Genomic DNA, 13,057 nt, shown 5'->3' on the forward strand with positions numbered 1-13,057 from the left:
TAGAGATAAAATTTTTAAGTCGCTTGTAGGAGATTAATCTTCAGAATTAATGAGCCGATTCTATGCTATAAATTATTTAATACATGTAACTATTAAAAATACTCTTTAGATTTAGAAAGTTCGAAATTACATTTAAATGATAGTTCGATAAATATTAAAGTTTATTTCACAAGCGATCTGATATTTCAACAAAGAAGCAACGGAATGACTTTTCCCCAGAAACAAACACGAGCTAAACAAGTATTTACATAGTTAAATACACTACAAGACAAGTAAAGTCCGACAGACATTGTACTTCAATTAAAGACACGTGAGGATATCTGAAACCGCCGATTAGCTTTACATTGATAACATCAATCTAATAAGCGGTTATAATACACAAATAATTACGGGTTTGATACAGTCGTGTGCCGCAAACAGTTATTACACAACTCCGACGGTAATCACTTTAATTTCATACTTACTTGCTTTCAGACTGACTGACGTCACTCCACATCTGAAATCAAAATATATTTATTATTAAAATCATACAACTGGTATAGAAAATTATAATCATGTTTTTAATAATAATAATAATAAATATTTATTTGGAATAATAATACAGGTTTTTTTAAACATATCTGCATTAGTTAGGTAACTGTGTCGGAAATATTAAAAATTAATTGGAAATAGAAAAGGACACCTAGCAAAAATATTGACGAATAAGATTTGAAGATTAGCTTTACATTCAATAAATTAACAAAATATATTTATTTCCACTTCATATACAATAAAATTTTGTTCATAGGCGGACTTAATGCCAAAGGCATTATCTCCAAAACTGGAAATATAATTATTATCAAAATCATAAAAATGGTATATAGAAAATTATAATAAAAATTGAAAATAGAAAAGGACACCTAACAAAAGTATTGACGATTTAAATAACTTTATATTAAATAAATTAACCAAAAACTAAATACTAAATATAGCCGGTTTATAAAAGTTATATATATCAGTAATATTCTGTATTATTGTCGCCCAAAATTATTTTAGCCAGTCACCAGACGACTCATGTTTAACAGATTATGTTTGATATCTGTACTACGATCATATTCGCAATCAATCAATCTAATACTGAGTCGGTATTGATTTGATAGTACATCTAATACACGAAACAGAGAATTCGAAGACAACCTTACATGTATAAATTACAAACAATAGACTATCTTACCATATATTACGCACATAATACGCCACAAACATGAACTCGAAAGCAATCAAAATGATTAGCTAATTTTATTTTCATTAAAATAATTAGCCAATAACATTACTCGCTCACGCGTCACGTAGTATTTGATAAATGGAAATATAAATGGCATGTCAAACGTAACCATTTTCGTGTCAGATGACTATCAGAAAATTGCTCAGTTTTTGTGGCGACGAGTTGACGCGGAAACCCCTCTGTCGTGACTGGAATGTGACCACTACAATCGCGGCAAGTATTGTTGTAATGACATTGGTCTAGTTAGCAACGCTCAGTCAATACCGCGCGGTTTGTTTCATCGCAATTGTAAGGTGAAATGGGTTTGCAAGAAATTCAGAGGGAATTTTTCGTTATATAAAATTTTTAGGTGTACATTGTATTATATTTATTTTTAAAGATATGGGCATTTTTCGATTGCATCACAGGGGCCTTATTCTCTATCCCGCACGTTATTTTAACAGTGCGTAACAAGCACATAACACAACGCATCATGTTTAGGACTATAGAAATTTGGCTTACAGAATACCATTTCACGCACATTTCTGATAAGATAACATGACACGGCCGCGTTACGCGTTTACACTATCATACAGGATAAGGGCCCAGTATTATAAACAACATATTGTTTGTAAGGCATTTTTCTTAAACGTGCACGATAAAGTGACCCCACTGCACCTGATGGTAAGTCGAATAGAGTCCAATAGAATGTCGAGTGATTACCACTCGACGGTTGACACAAATATACTGGCCTTTTGGAACTGGATATACACAGGCTAATCCTGGAACGCGTCACACTTACGTGGACCACTATAACGGGTTTTAAAACGTTGTGACCGGTGGTCGCTATCCGGACGGATAAAAAATGTATCCTTCAACTAAAAAAAAATAGATCTATACTAACATATAAAGTTGTATGTAATATGCCGCTTAGTAGCATGCTATCTCATAATTCTCTTCTACGCATATACCATTTCACACAGGTGGAGCTGCAGACAAAAATAAAACCCTTATAGTAACTGTAAGTATTTTTTTATACATTACATAAAACCACACCATCTCATAAACATCACAGTGTAGTATGCTAACATTAAGGTAAGTTCATAAAAAATATCTTTCATAATTAGGTAGATGTATAAGTATAATAATATAGGTACAAATATATTAGTGGGCGTACGCACTCCTATGAGATCGTGTAATCAAGCCCTTGGGGCTTGAGGCTAGTTGCTATCACGATTCAACTCAATATTTGAAGGGCGAGGTTGCAATATCCAATTTTGTAGACATGATATTATGACTAATAGACTTGAATTGTACATAATATATGGAACGTTGTTTAATAGTTATAAAATTTAATTATTGCTTTTATAAGTTAAAGGAACCACTGGTGGCATACCTAATTTTAAAACTTCATGAAGACTATGAAGAAAATCTTTTGATTAAATTGCAACATTTTGAACAACAATTTTGAATGTTGTGTATACCTGTAAGTGATATACATATCAGCCAATTGTCAACAACAATGTTTTTTTTTTAGATTTAAGCATAATATGTATGTTGTTGGTTTACCTTATTAAATAAATAAATAAATAAACATGTCTATATATTATAAAATTTAATACTAAAAGAACTAAAAAAAATTTAGAGTATGTTTTTGCAATTCAACAAACAAAATATGGATAATCGGCCAAAATACGAACTGGACTATCTTCAGTAGCATTACTTTACTATTTAATTTGTAAAAAACTATTTTATACACAATATTTTATTTAACAGTCTACAATTTCAATAACACTGACCTATAAAACAAACAATAACAGCCTCGAAGATAGCCAAGTATCGTAACACAAGTCCAACTCAATGTTTCCGACGCTTATCGCTGCTCGCATTGAATTAACACAAAATAACCGTTAAACAAAAGCAATTCAACAATGCCGCCAAATATTAATACGCCTTTAACTCGTGCCAGTGAGTGTTTCTGCCATTAATTGCACGAAATAACGTTATCAGTGGATGGCCACATTATACCCTGAAATGTTTGTAAGCATGTACCACATAAATTACGGACACTAAGCTGATTAACATAAAACCGAGTCGACATTCACCGAATTACCCTAAAATCTGTTAACAAATGGTAGCTTTGCATAATTGAATGAGTTGAACGCAAACTCGCGCATATGGACTACGGAATCTGGTGAAATATGAGATTATTAATATACCAAACCACCTTGGAAAAGTTTATTGCAAATTATAATTTTTCACGAATTTTCAACTCATTTATTTACCATGCAGAAATAATTTATATAGTTAACAAACTCTAGTATTGATAGTACGAAGTCGAGTTTTAGGAGACTTGGTAATAATAAAACAACAAAAATTAAAACAACAACAAATATAAAAATATAAGATTATCTTTTCAACCAACTATACCTGTCGAGCGAGCTTTTACTCTAACTCTTAATTACAACACAGAATAATCTTGACCCTTGTATACTTGCCTAGTCAAGTTTAGATTCTGACTTGGCTGGTTAACTACCCACATATACAAATTTAAGCAAACATCGGAAGTCAGTCATCTCAGCTCCTTTCGGCACGTGCCCTCCGTTCAGTGGAATTCAATGTCGATTCCGACTGCGTTCCTAGCCGCTAGGGACACCGCAATTAGATCCTTCCCATTGTTTCTCCAAGCACTTTCTGTTGTTAGCAATTCCAGTTTCGATTCAACGGCTTCTGCATTCTCTTTGGTGTTCCGTTGCGGTGCGGTGCGGTGCGGTGCGGCAATGTGGTGCAATCGCTTCCAATTGCTTTTGCTTCTCAGGTACGTCTGGAGATTACGATTGTTCCAAAATCAATGTGTTCACGCGAATGTATAGGAATTTTGTGTTTGAAAAAATAATATACCATGACGTTTAATTTTGATTCCATTCTTAAATATGGTTACATTTGTTTTAATAAAAGCACTGCATATATATATTTTGTTTATGGTAATCATATTATTAAAATTATCAGCTGTGATTTATTTGTTCATTATAAATGTTAAAATAACCTTTTAATTTGGGCAATATATTTTACGCGCGCGAATTAATAAACGAAATTCTGTATCATAATTCAAACTTTATTTTATTACCATCACACAGTCGACCGCGCAAAATGCAAACATTTTATGATGTTTTATCAGCCAAATAGGAAGGATTAAAACTATTCGTGGTTCCCGTAATAGTATTCTGCATGCGGAACTCGTAGCGTCGCGGACACTCGTTACAAACTCATTTTGGGAAAGTTTCGCCCGTGCGTCGTGCATAATCATATTTACATAAAAGCATAGTCCGCTGGACTGACGGCACAAAATATAAATAATAAAATTTACTCTACCACATGCTGAACACGGTTTTATAGTTTTATATTTATATTGTGAACTTGTTAGTTTCAAATTTAGAATTGTTTTACAATTAAGTAAAAATAGACAATAGAGTTCATTATTATAACGGTGCGGACATCACTTATAATGAAACTGTGTTCTATGCATATTAAAAAGTTGTCGGTGGTAATGTAATTTCTAATGTTGCGCGCTACGCCGTAGCTCGTAGCGGTAATATTCGTAGAGGTGCTACGAAATCCATAGCTACCGAATACCAAGTGGAAGTATATTTTTAAAGGATTTTACCGTACAATAGCTTACGTTTATAAAATCAAAAGTGTTTCCATTTTACAAGCAATATTTTTTATACATTAAATTATCACAAAACCTTTGTAGTTTGAAATATTCGTGTTTGTGTTGCATGGCTTTAACTGGCAAGCAAAAACCATAAATCCATAAAAATACCTAAACATTTACGAAACGCAATAATTCTACTGCGGCGTACTGACGTCCCGAAGTCATTTAAAGTAGCTAGACCAATTGAATTGCAAATGTAAGGAAATAAAACGATGTTTGGTGTTTTCTGTTTTCCTCATTTTCCTGTAAAGTTTCAGGACTTGCATGTAATTGCTTAATTCCAGTGCGGCTACGATAAAGTTCCTCCTAGAACAATCTAAACAATATTTATAGTCCGAGAGCTGTGTTCCTTTTTAAAGCCTTGAACAGTAACTTGTTATGACAGTTAATGAACTTTTCCGCACGCTATTTACTTTACGTGGCTTTTGTAAAACACTGGCCTTTTATTTAAGCTGAAAATTGCATCGAAATTATATTGCGTACCTTAACTTATGAGTAAAATACCTACTTAAATAAAATTTGTTATAAAGTTTAAATTAATTTTGGTGCGTTAAAATAAATTTAATTAAAAACGTAAATTCCACATTTCATTAATGCACCATTTTTATTAATAACACTAAATTTAATGGTTATGTCAATAAAGATAATTTCAATCCCACATGTAAAACAATACATAATTCATAGTAGACTGCGTCCACATTCGTCAGCGGCGAGACCCATACAAAGCTTATCTTGGTTATTAAGTTTTTAATTCGCTGCCTTGTTAGGCACTAATTTAATTCTCTAATTGTCAGACTTTATGGTCGGTACACCGGTATTTACCTGATGAATATCGCACGAGTACAACGATGTGGTTTTTAAAGTAATGGAAGGCTTAATCTAAATAACGCTACGCTGTAATCCTTTGTTACGTGGAAACAGGTAATGTGCGGATAATTCAACGTGTGTCGTGCAGACGTAGAAATATTTTAAGTAATGAACTCTTTTATTGTGGTATATTATGTTAATGGATCTTGATAAGGAGTATGATTACAAATTTATCATGTTTATATGTCCTGTGTATACGTTATAGTGATTTGCATTTGTAGAGTTTTGGAATAGATAATAATAAATAAAAGTTATTTATTTTATTAATTACTATATAGAAAATATTTTCCGTCACATTAGTAACAAATATTCACGCCTTTTATACTTACTTGAAAGGCTAGACATTAGATAACCACATGACTACTACACCCACTGGTACGCAAATATATTCGAACCGAACTATGTACATTTCAGGCTAAAATTGAAATCACAAATATGTTATTAAGCGCTTTTTCAAATAGACAATCACATTTTTAATTAGCTCATTTGGGTTTCGAACATAAAAGCTACCTCTCGTTGTCAAAACACGTAGCCACTAGATTTTTCATAAATTCTCAGTGGGCCGAGTTTTCACTTGCTGATATAGCAATCATTGCAAACAGTCATGAAAACTGCGATTAAGAGACACCCTTTCAACAATGATTGTCACGGGTTTTACACAATGAAATTGGTTTTACCTTATTAAAATTTTCAGGTAAAGATAAAAATGTACAATATAATAATGCTTCATAATATGTAAAGCGTCAATACCTGAAGGGTACCGCGGCGTGAGCCAGCCGTAAAAGAAGAGCACGCAAGTTCGATTTCTACATTGAAAGTAGAAATAAAATATGTACTGTGAACGTGCAAATATTTATATTAGGTCTAGATGAGTGAAAAAAAAAGTTCCTTGTTTTACATACCTTCTTATACATACTTACGAAATTTCATTTGTAAGGTTTGTTTTGAAACAGAAATTTGAATATAGATATCTATTCAAATTTCTCAATTTTCTTGTGTATTTGATACTAAGCTAACCATTAGTGAAAAATTTTATTGACATCCAAATATATCTTTATAAAAGGCTTTATAAATCCGTGGAATAAACCGAAAAACTAACATTGGAGAATATTGTTATAGCGCCACCTAGTGAATGTTCAAAAAACCAATGCAAAGCGGCCACGGTAACGGCACATAGCAGTAGCGCCATCTTGCTAAACCTTGCCATACTAAATATTAGTTAAACAACATTGGCCAATAGATGGCGCTGTTCAGAATATACAGAATATATTCCAACAACAATTTCACAATGTTATTGATTGTGCGTTCACTGTTTCCATTCGTTTATACAAATGGTAAAGCATCATGGTAAATTTCTGCATTGACTACTTATTTTATATTTCTAGATAATTTGATAGCAGATAAGCTGAAAGTCGTTATATGACACTTACAAGCAACGTAATTAATATAACGTTTTAGTTTTATACATCTTTAGAATCAGTGTAAATTTTTACAATTTATATTTATTTACGTGAATGATTTTACTTTGTATACATCCTCTCATTAAATAAATATCCTATTTAATTCAGCACCGGTTTATTTACCTGCTAATATTATTTATTTCAGCATTTTTTCAGCAACATTACTATCAATATAAAACAAAACAAGGAAGCATGTTTATAACCTGCAACATAAATATAAGTCAACTATAAGCTGCATTTAATAACAGGCAAAATTATACAATAAGATGACCCTGTTTCTTAGAAGACAGAAATCTGAAGTTATTATGTGACGCTCGCGACACAATATCTCTTTGTAATACAAAGTACAACTTACATTCTACTATAATTACAAATCCTGCACTTTGTAAATCAATATTTCGTAAACATTATTACGATTCGGAAATCGATTCGAAATAATTGTTACTGAAGTATAATACAAATTGTTTATTACCTCAAAAATAATAATAAAAGAAGGAGTAATGAACATGAATATATTATACACTATTATATTCTCTTGGTAACTATTTAAATAAGTCTACCCTGAGTTGTAAGAACCAACAGCTTTCACTGTTATAGATATACCAAACTTCTCATTCAACCCAAATAAAATCCTTACTAAATGTATTTACTTTCCTACTATCTTATATTATCTTAATAATATAGTAAATAAGAATATTTGGGAAAATGTTTGGATATTTGTTAGAAGTAAACTCAGACACAGCTGATCGAATTTGCATAAAATTTTACACACGCGAAGACCATGTCATGGATTAACACATAGGCTTTTTTATACCGGGAATTTACTCTCGTGGAGAATAATTCCATTGTTTTAATTTCTTTTTAATAGATGGCGTTGTATTGATGGCGTAATGAACCGCTACAGTGATTTAGTGACTTTTGTAGCGGCAAAGGCTTTTCACGCAGACAAAGTCACGAGCAACACCTGGTACTTTATATGCGAGAATAGGTATGTTATTTTCAAAATGGGCAATAAAACAATGTAAAACATGATATTTTACAAAGGGGTGATATTTTATATGATAAAGTTGTGCTACTTTACATGCTAAAAGTAATGGATGGATTTTGTAGAACTTTATTCTGTTACAATAATTTCACACGAATCTGGATCTAATTATAATAAATTGCTATAATAAGTAAACATGTAATATATTTACAAGATTTACGTATTTTTGATGATGTTATGTCAAATCGAATTTGTGAAGTCGCCAAACTTTTGTATTAAACGAGCAGATCAAATTTCTTAAAACATTATCATTATTACACGAAACTTTATTAATTTAACTGTCTATTTTTACATTTGTTTCTGTCCATTCAAAGATTGTCTGGAAGAAATCTCTTTTAGCGATAACAACGCCCATTATAGAACCATATCTTACATTTGTTTTTTATGTTCTTTGTATGTTCTATTGCTTATGCAATAAAAATTTCTATTATCATTATCCACAGCATTTCTACAATGCTTTAAATACGACCAAATGATATAACCAAAACAACTCAAACACCTACGTGCTCCGTAATTGAGCCGGGTAATCCACAAAGACCAACGCGTTTAACCTAAGTGTGTGAGGAAGACAAATTGAGCCGCTGTCCTCGTAAGGACACAGCCTACGATGGGATTACAACTAGACATTAGCACAAGATTATTCATACAGGTCTATCTGACCCGAGACAGTGCGGTAGAGAGAAAACTACGGGACTTATTGTGACAGATAAAATTTTATGTAAAACATATTTGTGTGTATATGTATATCGTATTAAATCATGTTGTTTTATTTATCCAAAGATGTATTATATCAAACAAACAGTATTTAATTTTCAAACGGAATGGGATATGTAGAAAAGGCTAAATATAAATTTAGTGTTAGAATTTATGTTTGTATGCAAATGACAAGACTATAACAAGTTATAAATTTTATTAAACCTGCATGAAATTATGGACAACGACACGTAATAGTTCACTGTGATATACATGAGCGTAAGATACAATTATCAATAAGACACAGTAAAAACTATCAAGTTGTATGAATTGACTAATGACCAACAGAAAATAAAAAAAAACCCTTTTTAGAAATAATTTTATGACATCGTATTTTAGTTAAAATTTTGGGAAATATGTGTTCAGTAATGACAGCAGGGAACCCCTTTTTTTAGTAATTCAACAATAGTAACGTATAATATCAAACACTAATTGTATCTACGCCTATACGGGTGGTAGATCTCTTATATGTAAAAAGTCCGCCTGGGTAGGCACCAACTGCAATGTCTATGTCTGCTGCGAAACAGCAGCGTGTAGTCACTGTTGTGTTCCGGTTTAAACAACATTGTAGCCAGTGTAACTACTGGACATAATTATAAGACTTAACATATTATGTCTCAGGATGTGCGAGATCAGTGGAATGCGAAACAATACTTTGTAATTCAAGGAATTGGATGGTGTTTATACTATTTATGGGCTCGTATCACTTACCATCAGGCGAACGGCAAGCTTGTCTCGTTTTTCAAAGCAATAAAAAAACGCACTGCTTTGTAATTTATGAATAGTTTGAGTGATTTTGTTACTGTAAGTAATAAGCATAAATATTTTTAAATTAACATTATAATAGACATTACAATGTAAAACTTATGTTAAATTTAATTGACAGCCAAGTAAGTTCTAAAGTTAATCTTATTATTATTATAATAATAATAATAATGCAGCCCTGTATTATATACTTGCCCACTGCTGAGCACGGGCCTCCTCTAATACTGAGAGGGATTAGGCCTTAGTCCACCACGCTGACCTAATGCGGATTGGTCGACTTCACACACCTTTGAAATTCCTATAAAGAACTTCTCAGATGTGCAGGTTTCCTCTCGATGTTTTCCTTCACCGTTAAAGCAAACGACAAATTCACAAAGAATACACACATGATTTTTTAGAAAAATCAGAGGAATGTGTCCTTGGGATTTGAACCTGCGGACATTCGTCTCGGCAGTCCGTTCCACACCCAACTAGGCTATCGCCGCTTACTTAATTATTAATATTCCCTAAAGTAATAAATATTTTTTTTATTTATCATGCACATAAAAAAAAATTGCATTCCAATAATTTTGATAAAACTTGATTGATTATAAACCAATATTTAATCTTTAATCGTTTAAAGTTTTAAGTCGAGAAATACTATTAATTTTGACCACACTATAGCCAGTTAACCAAAAAAACAATAAACCTTTAAACAAACGGACGCGCAACTGCGCAAAATTAAACGATTCTGTGAAACATATTATGCAAAGTATCTTCAATGAGATTACGAAATATTCTAAGTACAAAAATGTCCCGCAAAAGCACAGTATTCCGTAGCAAATAACGGGACAGGCATGACCGTGGGCACTAAAGCCTGGTCACATCTTCATTTACTATTTAAAATATAGTCGCGCACCCGCAAGAATTTCATCCTTATTTAGTTATTTCAGCTTTTTATTCCCCGAGAATAGTAACAACCATTCTTGCGTAGAAAAAGTCGCTTTCTAAATGCAAAAGCAGGAAAATATATTCCCGTCCCTTAACCCAAATTGAGCGAACAAAAGCGAACCTTTATCGAGGTCATTCCTTTGGGCCTTTGGACCCTAGATACAGTAGGTGTGATATGAGGCTATATAAACCACTGTAGTTTCAGCGCTTTTCAGGACAAACAGTTCTCTTATAACGGTTAGAAGCATATAATATGATTGGTCTTTAATTTTATTTATTGCACTTAATATACAAATGTATACAGGCGGACTTAATGCCATAGGCATTCTCTACCAGTCAACCTTAGGGTGGTGCAGAGATAATCATGGTAGGTGCATCACGGTAATATGACACTGAGAAAGAAGATAAATGTATAAAATACCTATAATAACTATAAATACAATATAAGTAACATTGTAACTATCAAAATACTAATCTAACTATCAAAAACTTTAATCTGTATAATCAAAAGGGATTGAAGGCTTTCATACCCATTAGGATGTGGTGATATATAAATATATTAATATTTGATTGCCTCAGTTGTGTAGTTGTATTGCGTATGTGGTAAAAGTACGATTATCACCCTGAGGTTCTGGGTCATTGGTATTCAAAAAACCCAGTCACAATGTTCTTTGCCCGACCATCGAAAGTGACTGGGTTTTCCCACCAAAAATTACTCTGTCACAGCTTGGAGTCAGGAAGTAGGCGGCGCGGCGTGATATCCCCGTGCTTCGAAAGTATATACGTTGGTCCTGCGCCTGATGTCTCTCCGGTCATGTCGGATTGCCGTCTCAACGGACTATGAGAGTGAAGGCACAGAGAGTGCGCCTGTGTATTGCGCACACACTTGTGCATTATAATATCTCCTAGATACCTCGCTAATCAACGTCGAAGATTTCTCGCCGTACGAGCAGTTCAGCTAGGAGGTATTATAATATTATAAGTATAATTATATTCTAGAGTAAAATAGGAATTTGTAAAATACTGCAATAGCAATTCCAGATCATTAGTAATTCCAAGGTCTAAATCGTGGCATTACGTCACGAAGGAATAACACATTTGTCACACCAACGTTATAGTTCACAAGAAATCCGTATGTAGTACTATATTATTCATGACTATATATTATACTATGTCAAGGACACGATATTTAGCTAACTAATCGCCCGCTTAAACATCGTCATTAAATTTCAACATTATTGATTTTTATTAGAAAATAATAAGTTTAGATCGTTAATTTTTGTGAAACTAAAAGTTGACGCTGAGAATAGTAAATGCATGGTATAAGTACTACGCTTAGTGTTTTAGTGTCAACTAGGTGTGCAGTATTTAAGTGTAACAATTCATTTATCTTGATAATCTTGCGATTAAATAGTACGATATTTTTGCCGATAAAACTTATAATTACTGTTCTTTTTAGATATTGAAAACTTCATTGGTATTGTGTTTTAGGTCATTTGAATTCATTTATTTGTATGCATTATACTGTTTGTTTCTTGTAATATGATAAAAAATCAAGGGCGAAATATACAATAATTACTATTTTTATAAACAAAAGTGTCAAAATCCGTACCTCAGCATTTAAGGACGTCCTGTACTATGATAAAATAAAAAATAATTGTTGTGCGAAAAATACAATTACTATTTATTGTGAAAAAAACTGTCAAAATTTCATACATCAGCATTTAAGTACGAACCACCTCTAACCCTGGGCCGATTAAATACCAGTTCGTACCTTCAATGCGTCCCATGCGTGCGATGCGTTCGCCACGAGCTTTAACGGAAACTCTTAGAAGGCTTTCACCAGTCTTTCAATACTGAGATGACCTGATAAAATTCACAAAGAGCCAACGATGGAAGCGCCTCTGCATCATCACTCGAAATCCACTGGACCTAGTTCTTAAAACAAGTAAACAAAAGTCGTGAAAAAACTAAAAATCAACGGTGACCCAATTAGAAAATGTATAGAATAATTTGCATCTAATTTCAAAAGATTATTGACCGGCATTGAGCTGTCATTTACGCAATAAACAAAAATGATAAAATGTACATTAAAGTGGAACGCTTTCACAAGTTTATTGTAACTTTAATATATAAACTTGTTATTCGAAATGTCTTTGAACTTCTGCTTAAGTTATTTCACGAAACTTCTACACGGGTTATCAAACATAGAATATTTTTTTTTTAATAATGTATGCTTTTCCAATTTCAAGTAATGAGATACAAGATTGGGTATTATT

At 32.6% G+C, this 13,057-nt stretch overlaps 1 long non-coding RNA gene across 1 annotated transcript; it reads left to right on the plus strand.

Annotated features, from left to right (window-relative positions):
* The first annotated feature begins 7,437 nt into the window (after nucleotides 1–7,437).
* LOC119189002 lies at nucleotides 7,438–8,860 on the plus strand. Its single transcript, XR_005112206.1, has 3 exons — nucleotides 7,438–7,629; nucleotides 8,154–8,273; nucleotides 8,774–8,860. It is a non-coding gene; the product is annotated as an uncharacterized LOC119189002 (long non-coding RNA).
* Nucleotides 8,861–13,057: the final 4,197 nt, after the last annotated feature.

This window comes from Manduca sexta, chromosome 11 (genome assembly GCF_014839805.1).
Source record: "Manduca sexta isolate Smith_Timp_Sample1 chromosome 11, JHU_Msex_v1.0, whole genome shotgun sequence".
NCBI classification, from domain to species: Eukaryota; Metazoa; Arthropoda; class Insecta; order Lepidoptera; family Sphingidae; genus Manduca; species Manduca sexta.